A 17,482-nucleotide genomic window follows, 5' to 3' on the forward strand; every position below is an offset into this window, starting at 1 on the left:
GGATTGAAGGAAATATGGATAAAAAGAGACATGAACGAAGAATAGAGAAGTAAACTAAAAGTCAAAAAATGAATAGAGAACACAGGAAAGTTGTGGACATGAAAGTGAGGAAATGATGGCACAAAGATGCCACACAAGACCACTAAACAGAAGTTTAAAGATTATGTATACTAATGTAGATGGTTTGGTGTCCAGCCTACTGGAACTTGAAGACTATTTAAAGAACAATAAACCAGATGTGGTATGTTTAACAGGAACCAAACTAGAAGAGGAAATAAAGTTGGGATTTGCAAAGGAAGGATACAGTACATGGAAGAGGGACAGAAAAGGAAAGGGAAGAGAAGTGATGATATTGGTAAGAAAAGGATATTGTTCTTGAGGAAGTGGAATATGGTGATGGAATGGTAGAAACAATGAGTGTTGTGATTAAGATCAAAAGATGTGAAAAAAGGAAAAATCATTGTGAAATACATACCACCAAAAACTAATGCATGGTAGACTAATAAGTTCAAAAGTATGCAACTAGATACAAAAAAATAGTATGGAGGAAATGATAAGGAAAGGTAACAAAGTACTCTTAGTAGGTGACTTCAACACTAAAAGAATTAACTGAGAGGAGATGGAAGTAACAGAAAATGTTGGCACATGGAGTGAAGAACTTATGCAAACCATGATGATGAATACAACGAGACAGTGGGTGAATGAGCCTATAAGATGTAGAAGAGAAGAAGAACCATCACAGCTGGATTTAATGTTTATGAAAACCCCAGAAAGTAGACCAAGTATACATTGTCTGAGTTCAATGGGAAGAAGTGATCATGTGACAATAGAGATAGTACTACAGGAGGAAACAGTGTTGCACAGGAAAGAACAATACAGAAATTGGAGACAGAACTATGCTAAGGCAAACTTTGCAGAGCTTAGTAAGTTTTATTGAAAAATTAAATGGAAAGAGCAATTTGAAGGTAAAGTAGTGCAAGAAAAATATGAGATATTTTTGAGCAAGTATAGAGAGAGGATGCAACAGTTTGTACGGTTATAAAATGAAAATTGGGAAACAAGAACGGTATAATGGCAGGTGTGTAGAAGCAAATAAGAAAAAGGACAGGACATGGAAGAAAATGGCTATGGCCTGTTTTAAGACTATACAAGTGGAAATACCCTGGTCTGAGGCAATTTTCTCTCTCTCTCTCTCTCTCTCTCTCTCTCTCTCTCTCTCTCTCTCTCTCTCTCTCTCTCTCTCTCTCTCTCTCTCTCTCTCTCTCTCTCTCTCTCTCTCTCTCTCTCTCTCTCTCTCTCTCTCTCTCTCTCTCTCTCTCTCTCTCTCTCAAACAAAAAATAAAAAAGGTGGAGAAACAAGGGGAAAGGGAGATGAATGAACAGAAGGTAGCCAAAATCAAATTTGTACATTTGTGTGTGTTTGCATTTGTTTCTTATTTATATTTTCACAGATTGACCCAAATCTAAATTACCATTTTTAATGAGAGAGAGAGAGAGAGAGAGAGAGAGAGAGAGAGAGAGAGAGAGAGAGAGAGAGAGAGAGAGAGAGAGAGAGAGAGAGAGAGAGAGAGAGAGAGAGAGAGAGAGAGAGAGAGAGAGAGAGAGAGAAATCACAAATACCTACTAAACTGGAAAGTGGAGTCCTTGATGATAAATTGGCTGGGATCAGCAGGGTGAACTGTGGCAGAAGTTTGGTGCATGGCAAATATGGCTTCAGGATGAGTAAATGGAGAGGCAGGAGGGAGTGATGGTTGTGGGGGAGATGATGAGTGAGCAGATGGTGAGAAGGATGAGGAGAAAAAAGGTGATGGTGCAGAGAATGATGAGGAATGGACTAATGGGGAAGGGGAAATGTGAGATAATTTTGAGGACTCAAAGGCAGTAATAACGGGTGGTGTAGTGCTGAGGTGAGTATGGTCTGAGGCATGGCCAGGAGCTGCTGTATGACCAGATTTCTGAATTTCCAGTCAAAGTGTCTGGCTAAGAGTTGGAGATCTGGCAGAGAAGCTGTGGCCAGAGGAAGGAGGCTTGGCTGCTGCACCAGACCCATAGACCACATCTTTGGAGTGGCTTTGGCCTTGAGGTGCAGCCAGGTAGCTGTAGCTCACCACCTGCCAGAGAAAAGCTTTTTAACCTCACTGCCTGCCAGGGAAGAGCTTTTTTAATTTCCATTTTAATCTTACATGATTAAGGTCATATGATTAATAGTTATACCATCTTCTGTATATCTAGCCTGGAGGTTGAGATGTGATGGAATGATTCCAAATGTGAATGTATACCATATTAAATCCTTGTCTCTACTTTCCTCCAAATGAGATCCATGGGCCTTGTAAAAAAAAGTTGGGAGTCCAATCTTTTAAAACTAGTAACTCTAATATTAGAGATTTGAGAGACAGAATGAAGCATAATTAAAGCTTTGATAAGCATTTATAAATCTGTACATTCTTTCAATTTTTTTTCACCATTTTTGAATGGCATATTGGAGTGATTTGAGTCAGAAATAACAATTTTGAACACTTTTGTTTCTATTTGTTGGTAATGTGTAATACCACTGATGAGAGACAAACTTTGTGCTTGGAAGGAAAGAACTGACACCCTTTCTCTATAAATTCTGCTTCACTGCATGCCACAAGTTTTATAATTTATATCAGAACTATTTCTAGACTAACCACTTCATAAGCATAATCATTTTGTCATCACAGTTTTCACTATGCTGCCTTATCACCATTGTGCTACAGTGATCTCAGATGCTTCTGATTTCATAATGAAAGTTAGGGTTCACTTTAAAACCAGTTGACAACTGATAGTCTAAATTCCAATCCAAGAAATGAATTTTGTATCATCAATGAATGAAAGTGCTTGATTGTTCTACAAGTTTGGTGAGGATTGAGGTTGCTGGTTAGTTCTGGGGAGTAGATTAGTAAAATTCTGAAGAAGTATTTTTTAACTGTCTTCACCCAGGAAAACATGCAGGAAATGCTGGATAGTGAAATTTTTAGAGCAGAAGAGAATGAGAAGCTGAAAGATATTACCATAATTAAGGAGATAGTGGAACAGGTGATAGATAGGCTAAGAAAGTTCAAGACACCAAGACCAGATGAAATATATCCCAGAGTAGTTGGGTTTAGGAAGGGGGATAAAAACCCAGGGAGGAGGTAGGATTCTTTTAATCTCTAATGTTTCAGCTGAATAGCCATCCTCAGAGAGACTGATTTACATGAGTGAAAACACATTATTTATAACAACAAACAAAATTTTCTCATATGACATTCGTACAGAGTATTGCCATCCTGGCGTGTACCTCACCTAATTTTATTTTCCTAGTCAGGTGGCATTATTCGCCTACGTGACGAGCCTTTACTGGGGATTTTCCTTGTACCTGACCTGAGGGCCAATCTGGCGGAATTACCCGCCCACCTGATAAAACCTTCTCTGTGGTTAATGACTTCCCTAGTTGTTATGAGGGCTGCCTCTATAGCTTTTCTCATTCTTTTCTTCAATCCGACTTTAATTTCTTTAGCCTCTTCCCATTTTGGTAGGTGTTTACATTTTTCTATGTTCAATACAAGGGAGTTTGATGTGTTGTGTTTTAAAACATCTTTCCTATGCTCTGCTATTCTTGTTTTAAGTCCCCTGCCTGTTTCTCATATGTACTGCTTTGTACAACCTTTGCATGGTATGCTGTACACTACACTGTTATTATTAACAAGTCCGGTCTCTTTAGTCCTCGTTAGCTCACCAATTTTCTCTCCCGCTAATGTTGCTATTTTTAATCCTGTTCTAGACAAATATTTGTTAATTATGGAAGCCTTGTCCGAATTTGGTACACATGTATAACTCTCTCTTTTGCTGGTTGTACAGAGATCTTTATTCTCTTTGTTTTCAGTTGTTATTTTCTTTGCCTTATTCTTAAGCCTAACAAGGAGCCCTTCAGGATAACCCAGCTTTTTGAAAGTTGATATGATATATCATATTTCTTGCTCTAGGAAGTTGTTGCTGCAAATTCTGAACGCTCTTAAGTAAAAACCAATAATCACATCAGATTTGACTCTCATGCTGTGGGCTGAAAGGTAGTGAATGAAATCGTCCTTATTGGACATTCATTCACTTGTTAATAATAACAGCGTAGTGTACAGCATACCATGCAAAGGTTGTACAAAGCAGTACATAGGAGAAACAGGCAGGGGACTTAAAACAAGAATAGCAGAGCATAGGAAAGATGTTTTAAAATGCAACACATCAAACTCCCTTGTATTGCACATAGAAAAATGTAAACACCTACCAAAATGGGAAGAGGCTAAGAAATTAAAGTTGGATTGAAGAAAAGAATAAGAAAAGCTATAGAGGCAGCCCTCATAACAACTAGGGGAGTCATTAACCACAGAGAAGGTTTTATCAGGTGGGCGGGTAATTCCGCCAGATTGGCCCTCAGGTCAGGTACAAGGAAAATCCCCAGTAAAGGCTCGACACGTAGGCGGATAATGCCACCTGACTAGAAAAATAAAATTAGGTGAGGTACACGCCAGGATGGCAATACTCTGTACGAATGTCAAATGAGAAAATTTTGTATGTTGTTATAAATAGTGTGTTTTCACTCATGTAAATCAGTCTCTCTGAGGATGGCTATTCAGCCGAAACGTTAGAGATTAAAAGAATCCTAACTCCTCCCTGGGTTTTTATCCCCCTTCCTAAACCCAACTACTTGTCAACATGAACAGTTCATATCCCAGAGTACTTAAGGAATGCAAAGAAGTTATTAGTGAACTGTTAGTTTCTGCCTTTAGGAAATCACTTGAGATACCGGTAATGTGGAGGCAAGTTTAAGCTTTAAGAAAGGAGATTTAAGCTTAACTTCTGTTGTAGATAAAATAATGAAGTCTGTAATAGTAAAGAACATTAGGGAACATTTAGACAAACATAACTTGATAAATTGGTCACAGCATAGCTTCACAAAGGGGAAGTCTTACCTGACAAACTTGTCAAGATTTTACTGTAAAGTTTACATGGCAGGAGATAATGCTGATAGTTATGACATCCTATATCTGGACTTCAGTGAAGTGTTTGACAAGGTACCCCATCAGAGGCTCCTGAGAAAGGTTAGGGCACACGGAATAGATGGGAAGGTGTTAGGGTGGATAAGGTTGTGGCTAAGTGACAGGCGACAGAGTCGTAATAAACAGCTCTAAATCGGAGTGGGATTAAGTAATTAGTGGGGTGCCACAGGGATCAGTATAAGGGCCATTGATGTTTTTAATATACATCAGTGACTTGGATAGTGGAATTAGTTGTGACGTTAGTAAATTTGAGGATGACACGAAGATAGGTAGATTAATTAGATTAGAATTGGATGCCATTCCCTTGCAGGCAGATTTGGATAGGATGAACGAATAGACAGACAGATGGCAAATGCAGTATAATATAAAAAAATGTAAAGTACTTAGCATAAGTAGAGGAAATCCACACAGAAGGTACACAATAAACAATGAACCTCTGGTAGGTTTAGGGTACAAAAAAGATTTAGAATTTATAGTTAGCTCTAAATTCCATATAAGAAAGCAATGCATAGAGGCCAGAAACAGGGCAAATAGGATATTAGGATTTATTTTTAAGAGTGTTAAAAGTAGAAGTCCCAAAGTAATATTAAAGTTATATTTGGTGCTGGTCAGACCTCATCTATATTATGCTGTGCAGTTCTGGTCCCCCATATTACAGGAAGTATATAGGTCTTTTAGAATCAATACAAAGGAGAATGGCTAAAAGGATACAAGGAGTGAGGAGTATTCCTTACAAAGAGAGATTGAAGCTGTTAAATTTACATTAAGAGAGATGTAGGTTAAGAGGGGACCTGATAGAAGTCTTTAAATGCTATAAGGGTTACAACACAGGGGATGTAAGCAAAATTCTTAGGATTAGTAACCAGGATAGAACAACAAATAACAGTTTTAAGCTTGAAAAATTTAGTTTAAAAAAGAGATAGGAAGGAATCAGTTCTCAAATAGAGTGGTAGATGAATGGAACGGACTCAGTAATCAGGTTGTTGGTGCTGGGTCATTAGGAAGCTATAAGAGAAAATTAGAGATTTATGGATGGGGATTGATAGGTGGAAATAGGTAAGTATATTTCATACAGGAACTGCCACATGTATGCCTGATGGTTTCTTGCAGCTTCCATTTTTTATGTTCTTATATTCTTATGAGTATGTATCTTGAACCTGAGATATTATGCTTGTCTTATTATCACAGGGATATTGATCATAGAAAAGAAACACTCATCTTTTGTACTTACATTTTTTTTTTTTTTTTTTGTGAATGTGAAAGAAAATGCCCTGACAGAATTAATTTTTCTTTTTAAGGAACATAATGAAAAAAGTTATATTTGCAATTGTCATGTTTGGGTTAACTATAATTAGCCTTAGTTTGTGTTGGCTACACACACTGGATCATGTGTGTTGCTGCTGTGATTATTAATGAGTGTAATTTCCAGAAATGTGATTTCAGTACTCTCCTAGCAAGTCAGTTAAACACACATGATTTATTCAAAGCAAAAGACTATTCAGTGTGTTTGAAGACTACTTGATATTGATAATAAAACCCATCTTAATGCTTACTTTCAGGTTTTTTTTCTGATTTTATTTTCAGACAAGGATATGTTCACATTGTTTTTGTTGTTGAGGAGAAACTGTTGTTCTTAGTGAGCTATGAAAGCCCTGACCCATTCATAGCTATGAATGTTCCATGGTTCTTAGTTGCGAATGATTTTGCTTTAAAAAATTACCAGCACTAAGATGTTCATAGCCCACTAAGATAAATCTTAGAAGCATCTGGGAATGTGGCTTCTGGCTCCTCAGGGGTATGTTGTTGTCCGTCATAATAATGAAAGGCTTATGTGTTGTGTAAAAGTAAAATTAAGATAGCAGCCTGTTATTTATGGATAGCAAGCAGGCTGGAGGGAGGGAGAGTGTGAAGTGTGTGGGTGTCGTGGTGGGGAAGTGTCTCAGTGTGACACGTGAATCACTGCATGAGCTGTCATTGGCTGACTCTTCTCGTGCTGCTGTGGCGAGGGAATTATTCTCTCTGGCCCCAGCAACTGATAGCTATCACTCAAGCGTGACAAAAAGGTTCTGTGGATAATTTCACTTGGATGGATTTTGACCCTAATGTGGGGTCCATTCTGATGTCTGCACTCTCTCTCGTCACGTTAGGAAGGTTGGGGATGACAATGCAATAAAATAGTAATTTTGACCACAAGGGCACTTAGATCACTCTGGCTCTGGGAACCTCATATAATATCTGATGCAATATGATCATAGGATAGTGCAATTAATTTTTTTTTTTTCCCCTTCCCCCCTTTTTTCTTTTTTTCTTTTTTTTTTTACCTAGGAGGGACACTGGCCAAGGGCAACAAAAATCCAATAAAAAAAAGCCCAGTGTGATGCTAGTTCCAGAAAAGGATCCAAACCGGTAGTCAAAAATTAAAGGATAAGTGTCTTGAAACCTCCCTCTTGAAGGAATTCAAGTCATAAGAAGGTGGAAATACAGAAGCAGGTAGGAAGTTCCAGAATTTACCAGAGAAAGGGATGAATGATTGAGAATACCAGTTAACTCTTGCATTAGAGAGGTGGACAGAATAGGGGTGAGAGAATGAAGAAAGTCTTATGCAGCAAGGCTGCAGGAGGAGGAGAGGCATGCAGTTAGCAAGATCAGAAGAGCAGCTAGCTTGAAAACTGCAGTAGAAGATAGCTAGAGATGCAATATTGCAGCGATGAACAGAGGCTGAAGACAGTCAGCTGGAAGAGGGGAGTTGATGACACGAAAAGCTTTTGATTCCACCCTGTCTAGAAGAGCAGTAATAGTAGAACCTCCCAGACGTGTGAAGCATACTCCATACATGCACGGATAAGGCCCTTGTACAGAGTTAGCAGTCGGAGGGGATGAGAAAAACTGGCAGAGATGTCTCAGAACACCTAACTTCATAGAAGCTGTTTTTAGCTAGAGATGAGATGTGAAGTTTCCAGTTCAGATTATAAGTAAAGGACAGACCGAGGATGTTCAGTGTAGAAGAGGGACAGTTGAGTGTCACTGAAGAAGAGGGGATAGTTGTCTGGAAGGTTGTGTCGAGTTGATGGATGGAGGAATTGAGTTTTGAGACAATAAACAATACCAAGTTTGCTCTGCCCCAATCAGAAATTTTAGAAAGATCAGAACTCAGGTGTTCTGTGGCTTCCCTGCATGAAATGTTTACTTCTTGAAGGGTTGGATGTCTATAAAAAGATGTGGAGAAGTGCTGGATGGTATCATCAGTGTAGGAGTGGATAGGACAAGAAGTTTGGTTTAGAAGGTCATTGATGAATAATAAGAAGAGAGTGGGTGCCAGGACAGAATCCTGAGGAACACCACTGTTAATAGATTTAGGAATAAACAGTGACCATCTACCACAGCAGCAACAGAATGGTCAGAAAGGAAACTTGAGATGAAGTTACAGAGAGAAGGACACAAGCCATAGGAAGGTAGTTTGGAAATCAAAGCTTTGTGCCACACTCTATCAAAAGCTTTTGATATATCCAAGGCAACAGCAAAAGGTTCACCAAAATCTCTAAAAGAGATGACTGAGACTCAGTAAGGAAACCCAGAAGATCACCAGTAGAGCGGCCTTGACAGAACCCATACGGTGATCAGATAGAAGGTTGTGAAGTGACAGATGTTTAAGAATCTTCCTCTTGAGGAAGATTGATTCAAAAACTTTAGATAGGCAGGAAATTAAAGCAATAGGACGGTAGTTTGAGGGATTAGAACAGTCTTCCTTTTTAGGAACAGGCTGAATGTAGGCAAACTTCCAGCAAGAAGGAAAGGTAGATGTTGACAGAGTTGAAAGAGTTTGACTAGGCAAGGTGCAAGCACGGAGGCACAGTTTTGGAGAACAATAGGAGGGATCCCATCAGGCAACCTTTCAAATCAATAATTAATTAGAAAGTTATTATAATATCTGTACCACTATTTCTTACCATAGATAGTATACATTTAGTTCAGATAATACTCCATTCTTGGCATCACACTTATTGAAACATCACACAACATCTCTATAATGGTCAGAAACAAGTCCATGTAGCCATGCACGGTGTGCACTGTGTTGTGTATTTACCTAGGTGTAATTTACAGGGCCTGAGCTACACTCAAGTGGTCCCATCCCCATACCTATACATGTCTAATTTTTCCTTTAGTTTGTGTACACTTGTTGCCAAAACTATACATATCTTCTTTTAGTCCATTCCAAACTTCAGTGTGTCTTTGTGGAAAACTATTCTTTGTGTTGTTTAGACATCTTCTTTTCCCTACTTATGTGAGTGTCCCATTCTACTGTCATGACTGCTTGTCTCTTTTAGTAATGGTTTTGTCATTACCAACTTCCATTTTGTTTGCCAACTTGTAGATAGTTATCAAATCTCTTTCTCTCCTTTGTTCCAGTATTGGTAAGTATATTTTTTCTAATCTTTCTTCATAACTTAATTCCTCAAATTCTGCCACCATTTTTGTTCCTATTGTTTGTATTCTTCCTAGCTTGTTTACATGCTTCTTACATAGAGACTACACAACTGCTGCATATTCCAATCTAGGTCTTATTATCATAGGGATTATTTTTCTCATCTTACTTTTGTTCATGAGGTGAGAAGCTGTACTATGTTTCATAGTAATCTGTAAATGTTCCTCATATTCTACCTATATGCTTCTCTGGTTGGAAGTTATCTGGCTTTACTACTCCTAGATCCTTTTCTTCCTGGATCCTTTTAATATATTTGTTTTCTACCTTGTATGTCCAATGTGGTCTTCTATTCACTTCTGCACATCTCCATCATATGACATTTGCTTACATCGAATTTAACTTCCCATTTTTTGCTCCATTCACAAATTTTATTGGTAATTTTGTAGATATTCACAGTCTTTGCAACTTTTTATTTCTTTCTGTAATTTAGCATTATCTGCAAATAGGCTGTTGTAGCTATCAATTTTTTTCAGGAATATCATTTATATAAACAATGAACAATACCATATTGGTGATAGTACTGACCCTTGTGGCACACCACTCTTTACTGTTTTCCAAACCAACTTTTCATCATTAGCTACTGTTCTCATTTCTCATCATTTTAAGTAATTTTCCATCCACTTTATACTTGTCCCATGTAGTCTCTTAATATTTTCAAGTTTCCACATAAGTCTTTCATGGGGGAACCTTGTCAAAAGCTTTTTATCAGATCTAGTTATATACAGTCCACAAATGCATCTCTTTCCTACATGATGTCATCACTCTTGAGCTGAAGCTTAATAGATTTGTTACACATGATTTTCTTTTCCTGGAGCCATATTGTTTGTCTGTTATTATTCCTTCTTTTATAAGAATTCTGCTGCCCATTGTGTGTGTGTGTGTGTGTGTGTGTGTGTGTGTATGTGTGTGTGTGGGGAGGGGGACAGAATTTGATAATGACACTGACATTACAGTTGTTACTCTCCCTTCATAATGTGCAATTAGTGATTGGGTGCCAATTATACCAGAGACACTCTTCAGTGAATTCTTTCACTCATAATACCCCATAATCAATGATCTAGTGCCTCTAAATATTACAGTAATAAAATTATTTTGTAATCACCTTTCAACAAGCATTACCTACTCAGCTAGACTACCAGTATGCAGAAACTTCTGCTAGCCCCTAAGCAACGGGTTTTTTGTGCAGAAACCTGTTCTTGTAATGAGTTTTTAGAGAAAAATAACTCTTATTCCTAGTTATATCTCATTTAGTACAGATTCTAGAATAATGAAACTTACAGCATAAGAAGCACCTATCCTTCTCCATTCTAGTGGTACTTTTGTCTGACTCATTATTTTAGTTCAACAGGAAGTAAAGGTGTGTTCATTATGCTGGATATAGTACTGGCTACAGCTCACTTGCCCCACCTGCCCTCACTGCTTTCCCCACATATCAAAAGGAATGTTCTTCCACTGTGACTCCTTGTTTAACAGCACTTAATGGGAGTGGATGAGGTTAGCTTGCATTTGCACTTAGCCATTCATTAGGATGAGGGCAGATCACCTCCTTCCATGATACTTGCCTTGTATAGAATACCAGATGGCAAGTCACTAAAAGTGGTAGGGAGCAGCTTTGTAAATGTTGCTAAGTAATGTTCAAAATATCTCTCTCCCACTTTCATTTTGATTTAAGGATTGAAAATCATGAGGCACATACATTCATTACCCATCAGAGCCCTGAAATGCACACCACTGTGTTGCTTGTTGCTCAGGGGGTTAAAATTATTGATACCTGTGAGATGTTACTCTAAAAACTGGAAAAATAAATAACAGGCAGCTCTAAATAAATTATATACTGTCGACAAATAACAACAGTAGCTTATGTAAAAAGGAACATAAATGCTTGGTACACATTTTTAGACCTCAGCTAGGATGTGAAAACATGAGCTAAAGCTAAACTAGATGTGATGTACTTTATGATTATGTCAGCTAAAGGCTTGTCCTTTAAGCTTGTCAGATCTGGTTTCAATCCCTGGTCACATCCACTTCCCATGTTTATACATTTTTTTTTTTCATAATTTTTAATTTTGTAATAGGAAATGTATTTCTTTGTTTAACTATGACATTGGCAACATGGTGGTGGGATGGTCTTAAAAGATTTCATATAGGGGAAAGAATAAAGCCTAGTATGAACTTATGATGGCATTGTTTTGTTGCGTCAAACAGGAAATGAGTGTCCCACCCAAAAAAGGGAGAAAACATGAATGGAGCAGGGGCTTCCTAGTGAATACTCTGGTAAACCTTGCAAGACCAGAACCACACTTCCCAGACACACACTTTGGATTGTTTGGATACTTATTGTACCACATTAAATTAACGAAACATCAGAAATTAACCTAGAAGGAAGAGCCATGTAATGCAGTGATAGGACACAAATATGAGCCAAAGCTAGATTAGCTGTGAGGTACCTCATGGTCCAGTTAGTTAAGGCTTGGTATTCTGGTATGTTCATTCCTGGTTCAGTCCCTGATCACATCTACCTCCCTTTTTTTTTCTTTTTTTCCCCTTCATGTAGGAGTGGCACAGGCCAAGGGAAACAAAAATTCCAGCAAAAAAAAAAAAAAAAAAAAACAGCCACTGAGGTGCCAGTCCCCAAACAGTCAAAAATGTTAGTCAAAAATACAAGTTAAGTGTCTTGAAACCTCACTCTTGAAAGAGTTCAAGTCATAGGAAGGTGGAAATACAGAGGCAGGCAGGGAGTTCCAAGGTTTACTAGAGAAAGGGATGAATGATTGAGAATACTGGTTAACTTGCATTAGAGAAGTGGACAGAATAGGGATGAGAGAAAAAAGAAAGTCTTATGCAGCAAAACCAAGGGAGGAGGGGAGGCATGCACTTCACAAGATAAGAAGAGCAGTTGGCATGAAAATAGCAGTAGAAGATAGCAAGAGATGCAACATTGCAGCAATGAGAATGAGGCTGAAGACGGTCAGTTAGAGGAAAGGAGTTGATGAGATGGAAAACTTTTGATTACACCCTATCTAAAAGATAGCATACTACATACATGGACGGATAAGGAGGGGTGGGGGTGAGAAAAACTGGTGAAGAAGACTGATGCCTAACTTCACAGAAACTGTTTTAGCTAGAGATGAGATGTGAAGTTTCCAGTTTAGATTATGATTAAAGGACAGAGGACAGACTGAGGATGCTCAGTGTAGAGAAAGGGGACGGTTGAGTGTCACTGAAGAAAAGGGGATAGTTGTCTGGAAGGTTGTGTTGAGTTGATAGATGGAGGAATTGAATTCTTGGGACACTGAACAATACTAAGTTCACTCTCCCCCAGTCAGAAATTTTGGAGAGATCAGAAGTCAGGAATTCTGTGGCTTCCTTGTGTGAACTGTTTACTTCCTGAAGGGTTGGACGTCTACAAAAAGACACGGAAAAGTGTAGGGTGGTATCATCAGCATAGGAATGGATAGGACAAAAGTTTTGTTTAGAAGGTCATTGATGAATAATAGGAAGAGAGTGGGTGACAGGACAAAACCCTGAGGAACACCATTGTCAATAGATTTAGGAGAAGAACAGTGACCATCTACCACAGTACCAATAGAATGGTCAGAAAAGAAACTCGAGATCAAGTTACCAAGAGAAGGATAGAGGCTGTAGGAGGGTAATTTGGAAATCAAAGCTTTGTGCCACTCTATCAAAAGCTTTTGATATGTCTAAGGCATCAGCAAAAGATTCACCAAAATCTCTAAAAGAGGATAATCAAGACTCAGTAAGGAAAGCCGGATCACCAGTAGAGTGGCATTGACGGAACCCATACTGTTGATCAGATAGAAGGTTGTGAAGTGATAGATGTTTAAGAATCTTCCTGTTGATGCATCAAAAACTTCAGATAAGCAGGAAATTACAGCAACAGGATGGTTATTTGATGGATTAGAACGGTCACGCTTTTTAGGAATAGGCTGAATGTAGGCAAGCTTCCAGCAAGAAGAAAAGATAGATGTTGATAGACAAAGATGAAAGAGTTTGACTAGGCAAGGTGCAAGCACAGAGGAGCAGTTTTGGAGAACAATAGGAGGGACCCCATCAGGTCCATAAGCCTTCCGAGGGTTTAGGCCAGCAAGGGCATGGAAAACATCATTGTGAAGAATTTTAATAGGTAGCATGGAGGATGGAGGAGAGGGAGGAACAAGCCCTGAATTGTCCAAGGTAGAGTTTTTAGCAAAGGTTTGAGCAAAGAGTTCAGCTTTAGAGATAGATATGATAACAGTGGTACTATCTGGTTGAAATAAAGGAGGGAAAGAAGAAGCAAAGTTATTGGAGATGTTTTTGGCTAGGTGCCAGAGATCACGAGGGGAGTTAGATCTTGAAAGATTTTGACACTCTATTAATGAAGGAGTTTTGGCTAGTTGGAGAACAGATTTGGCATGGTTCCGGACAGAAATATAAAGTGCAAGAGATTCTAGTAATGGAAGGCTCAGGTACCTTTAGTGAGCTACCTCTCTATCATGAATAGCAGGAGAACAGGCTGTGTTAAACCAAGGTTTGGAAGGTTTAGGTATGGGCAGAAATATAAAGTGCAAGAGATTCTGGTAATGGAAGGCTCAAGTACCTTTTGTGAGCTACCTCTCTATCATGAATAACAGGAGAACAGGCTGTGTTAAACCAAGGTTTGGAAGGTTTAGGTCGAGAAAAAGAGTGAGGAATGTAGGGCCCGATGCCAGACACTATCACCCCCGTTATGCGCTCGGCACACAGTCTCTGGCACAGAAGCAGTAGTCATTCCAAGGAAATTCAGCAAAATACCTCCTCAGTTCCCCCCAACTAGCAGAGGCAAAACACCAGAGGCACCTCTCATTAGGAGATCCTGAGGATGGATTGGAGCAATAGGACAAGATACAGATAAGAGATTGTGATTGGAGGAGCCCAATGGAGAAGATAGGGTAACAGCATAAGCAGAAGGATTAGAGGTTAGGAAAAGGTCAAGAATGTTGGGTGTATCACTTAAACACTTAAACACTTTATTATAGCCTAGGTTTATACATTTCATTATTGGATAGGTATACATTATTGGCCAGCCTATGTATAAGCTTGATGCTTTTCAGGCAAATGAAAAATTTAAAAGTACATTACTTAAAGTAAACACAATAGACAACTTAAAATCGAAAAATCTATCATGAAGATAAATAAAAACATAATATGATAAGGTTTATACAGAATAATATATATCTATATTGTTATAAAGTTGAGTATGAAGATGGATGGGATGACACATAGGGTTAGGTGATATAAATTGATACATATATGAGACTGAAATCATATAGATGTGTTTAAAAATAAAGTACAGGAAAGATGATAAAGTTTTGTAGGGTTAGTTTTGTAAGATCAGGGGGGAAGTAATATAAGGTATGAGTGTAGGAAGTGACTGATTAGTATGCATCTCTAAAACGGTCAAGGATATGAGCAGGGTGTTGCACCAATTGGAGGATAGCAAAGTTGAAGGCTAGTTCACCATGATGGTCAGTGAAGGGAGAGGAAACCCAAAGCTGGTGGTGAACATTGAAGTCTCCAAGAATGGAGGTCTCTGCAAAAGGGAAGTGAGTCAGAATGTGCTCCACTTTGGAGGTTAAGTAGTCAAAGAATTTCTTATAGTCTGAGGAGTTAGGTGAGAGGTATACAGCACAGATAAATTTAGTTTGAGAGTGACTCTGTAATAGTAGCCAGATGGTGAAAAACTCGGAATATTCAAGAGTGTGGGCACAACAGCAGGTTAAGTCACTGCGCACATAAACGCAACATTCAGCTTTGGATTGAAAATGAGAATAAAGAAAGTAGAAGGGAACAGAAAAGGGGCTATTGTAAGTTGCCTCAGACACCTATGTTTCAGTGAGGAAAAGAAGATAAGGTTTAGTAGAGGAGAGATTGTGTTCTAGAAATTGAAAACTAGATCTAAGACTGTGAATGTTGCAGAAATTAATGAAGAAAAAGTTGAGGGGGGGGTCTCAAGAGACTTAGGGTTGATACCAGAAGACACTAGCCTTGATGAGCATCATCAACAGGACCCATCAAGTAAATTTTAAGTTGGTTTTTACCTAATTATTTTTTATTATTTTATTCATAATACTGTACATGCATATCATAAATAAAGATGAGGTTTACTAGAGGAGAGGTGATGTTGTACAGATAGAAAATTATATCTAAGACAGCAAATGTTACACAATTTAATGAAGAAAAGATATAATATACCAGTAAAATGCCTTGGAAGGCGATTAACGAGCAAAGATGTCAGTAATGCATCAGTGGAAGGGGTATTTCAAGAAGAGTGAGAGAGAGAGAGAGAGAGAGAGAGAGAGAGAGAGAGAGAGAGAGAGAGAGAGAGAGAGAGAGAGTGAGGCAACTTCAGGCACCCCACACTTGCCTAATATTCAAATCACTCTAGCTCAAAACTCTGCAAGAGCCCAGTGGTTGTGCTATATACCACTTGATAGGAAATTTCATTTTGTGTTCAGTGGTATCTATCCGCTCTCATTGAGACAAAAGAAAATTGGTGAAAATTGCAGAAAACTGATGGTCACTTTACAAAAAGTTTTGTATTGTATTTTGCATATGCACAGTAGTATTGCAAATTTCATATGATTTTTCATTATAACTTGTATTACTCTTATTACCAACAAAAATTTGAGCTTGATCAGTTAATTACTTAAAAAGTTGTAATTTTGACTTTGTGCATGTACAGTGCTACTTCAAAGTTGACGTAAGGAATTTTATTAAAATTATAACATGACACCTCTTAAGTTTCATTAAAACTGGTTGAGTAGTTTTTGAGAAATCCCATTTCTGACACCTTTCTACTTTTAGTAAGTTAACTTCACCCAATAGAAGAGATGAAAGCTATATCATATAAAATTGATAGAAGTGTGCTATCATATGATGCTAATTTTGTTACGATCAGCCACATAGTTCTGGAGATATTAGCGATTGAATAGGGTTATGGTCAGACTGAGCCAGGCCCCTCAAAACGAAACAACAAGCTCCATGGTAAACTTTGTTTTGCTCATAATTAATTTCTCACTCTTTCATAAAAGAGAACATAGGTATCCATTCAATCATGATGAGTTTCCCTTCAATACAGGGACTGTAATATATATACCTCCCATATTTATAATATATGAATTTCTCACTCTTTCATAAAAGAGAACATAGTTATCCATTCAATCATGATGAGTTCCCCTTCAATACAGGGACTGTAATATATATACCTCCCATATTTATAATATATGAATTTCTCACTCTTTCATAAAGGAGAACATAGAGTTCTTTGTTTAATCATGATTAGTTCCTTTTCATTACATGGACTGTACTAAATACATATTTTTCTTAAGCTACTTTTTTAGAATACTTTTGGCTTAAATTGAGAACTTGACCGCCCTGATTTGAGGAATGGTGAAGTGGAGCCACCAGGCACAATATCTACCAATTCACAAAACAGAGCAATGACTAAATTTTGACTTCTCTATTTCCTTAGTTTGGTGGCATCCCTACTTCCTTGATGCCATTTTCCTATCGTTCTATGCCAATAGAATGGAATACATCTACAACAAATAAGAGATAGCATATATCAGCGTTCCCTCACATATTCATGGTTTTGCATATTTGCAGAGTTTTCCCTAACCTAACCTAACTAATGGGGAGTTTTTAGAGTTGCCAGGTGTCACCACCAGCTCAGTCTTTCAGCCCAAAGAGCCCAAATTATTCTTTCAGTTATAAATTACAGTAACCCAAGATATAACGAACACATATGGGGGGAGAGTGGGTCACTTGAGATGAAAATTTGCTATATATGTGTATAGAGAGAGAGAGAGAGAGAGAGAGAGAGAGAGAGAGAGAGAGAGAGAGAGAGAGAGAGAGAGAGAGAGAGAGAGAGAGAGAGAGAGGCAGCAGACAGCAGCCTTAAATAGGA

The 17,482-nt window shown here is 38.2% G+C and overlaps 1 protein-coding gene across 1 annotated transcript in view; it reads right to left on the reverse strand.

Moving 5' to 3' along the window:
* Nucleotides 1-1,628: 1,628 nt before the first annotated feature.
* Nucleotides 1,629-17,482, reverse strand: part of LOC135101814 (uncharacterized) — a 94,761-nt gene continuing 78,907 nt past the window's right edge. The window contains exon 4 of the transcript XR_010269385.1: nt 1,629-2,111. The gene's annotated coding sequence lies outside the window, so the exon portion shown is untranslated. The remainder of the gene's footprint in view (nt 2,112-17,482) is intronic.

Source organism: Scylla paramamosain, chromosome 1 (genome assembly GCF_035594125.1).
Source record: "Scylla paramamosain isolate STU-SP2022 chromosome 1, ASM3559412v1, whole genome shotgun sequence".
Lineage (NCBI taxonomy): Eukaryota > Metazoa > Arthropoda > Malacostraca > Decapoda > Portunidae > Scylla > Scylla paramamosain.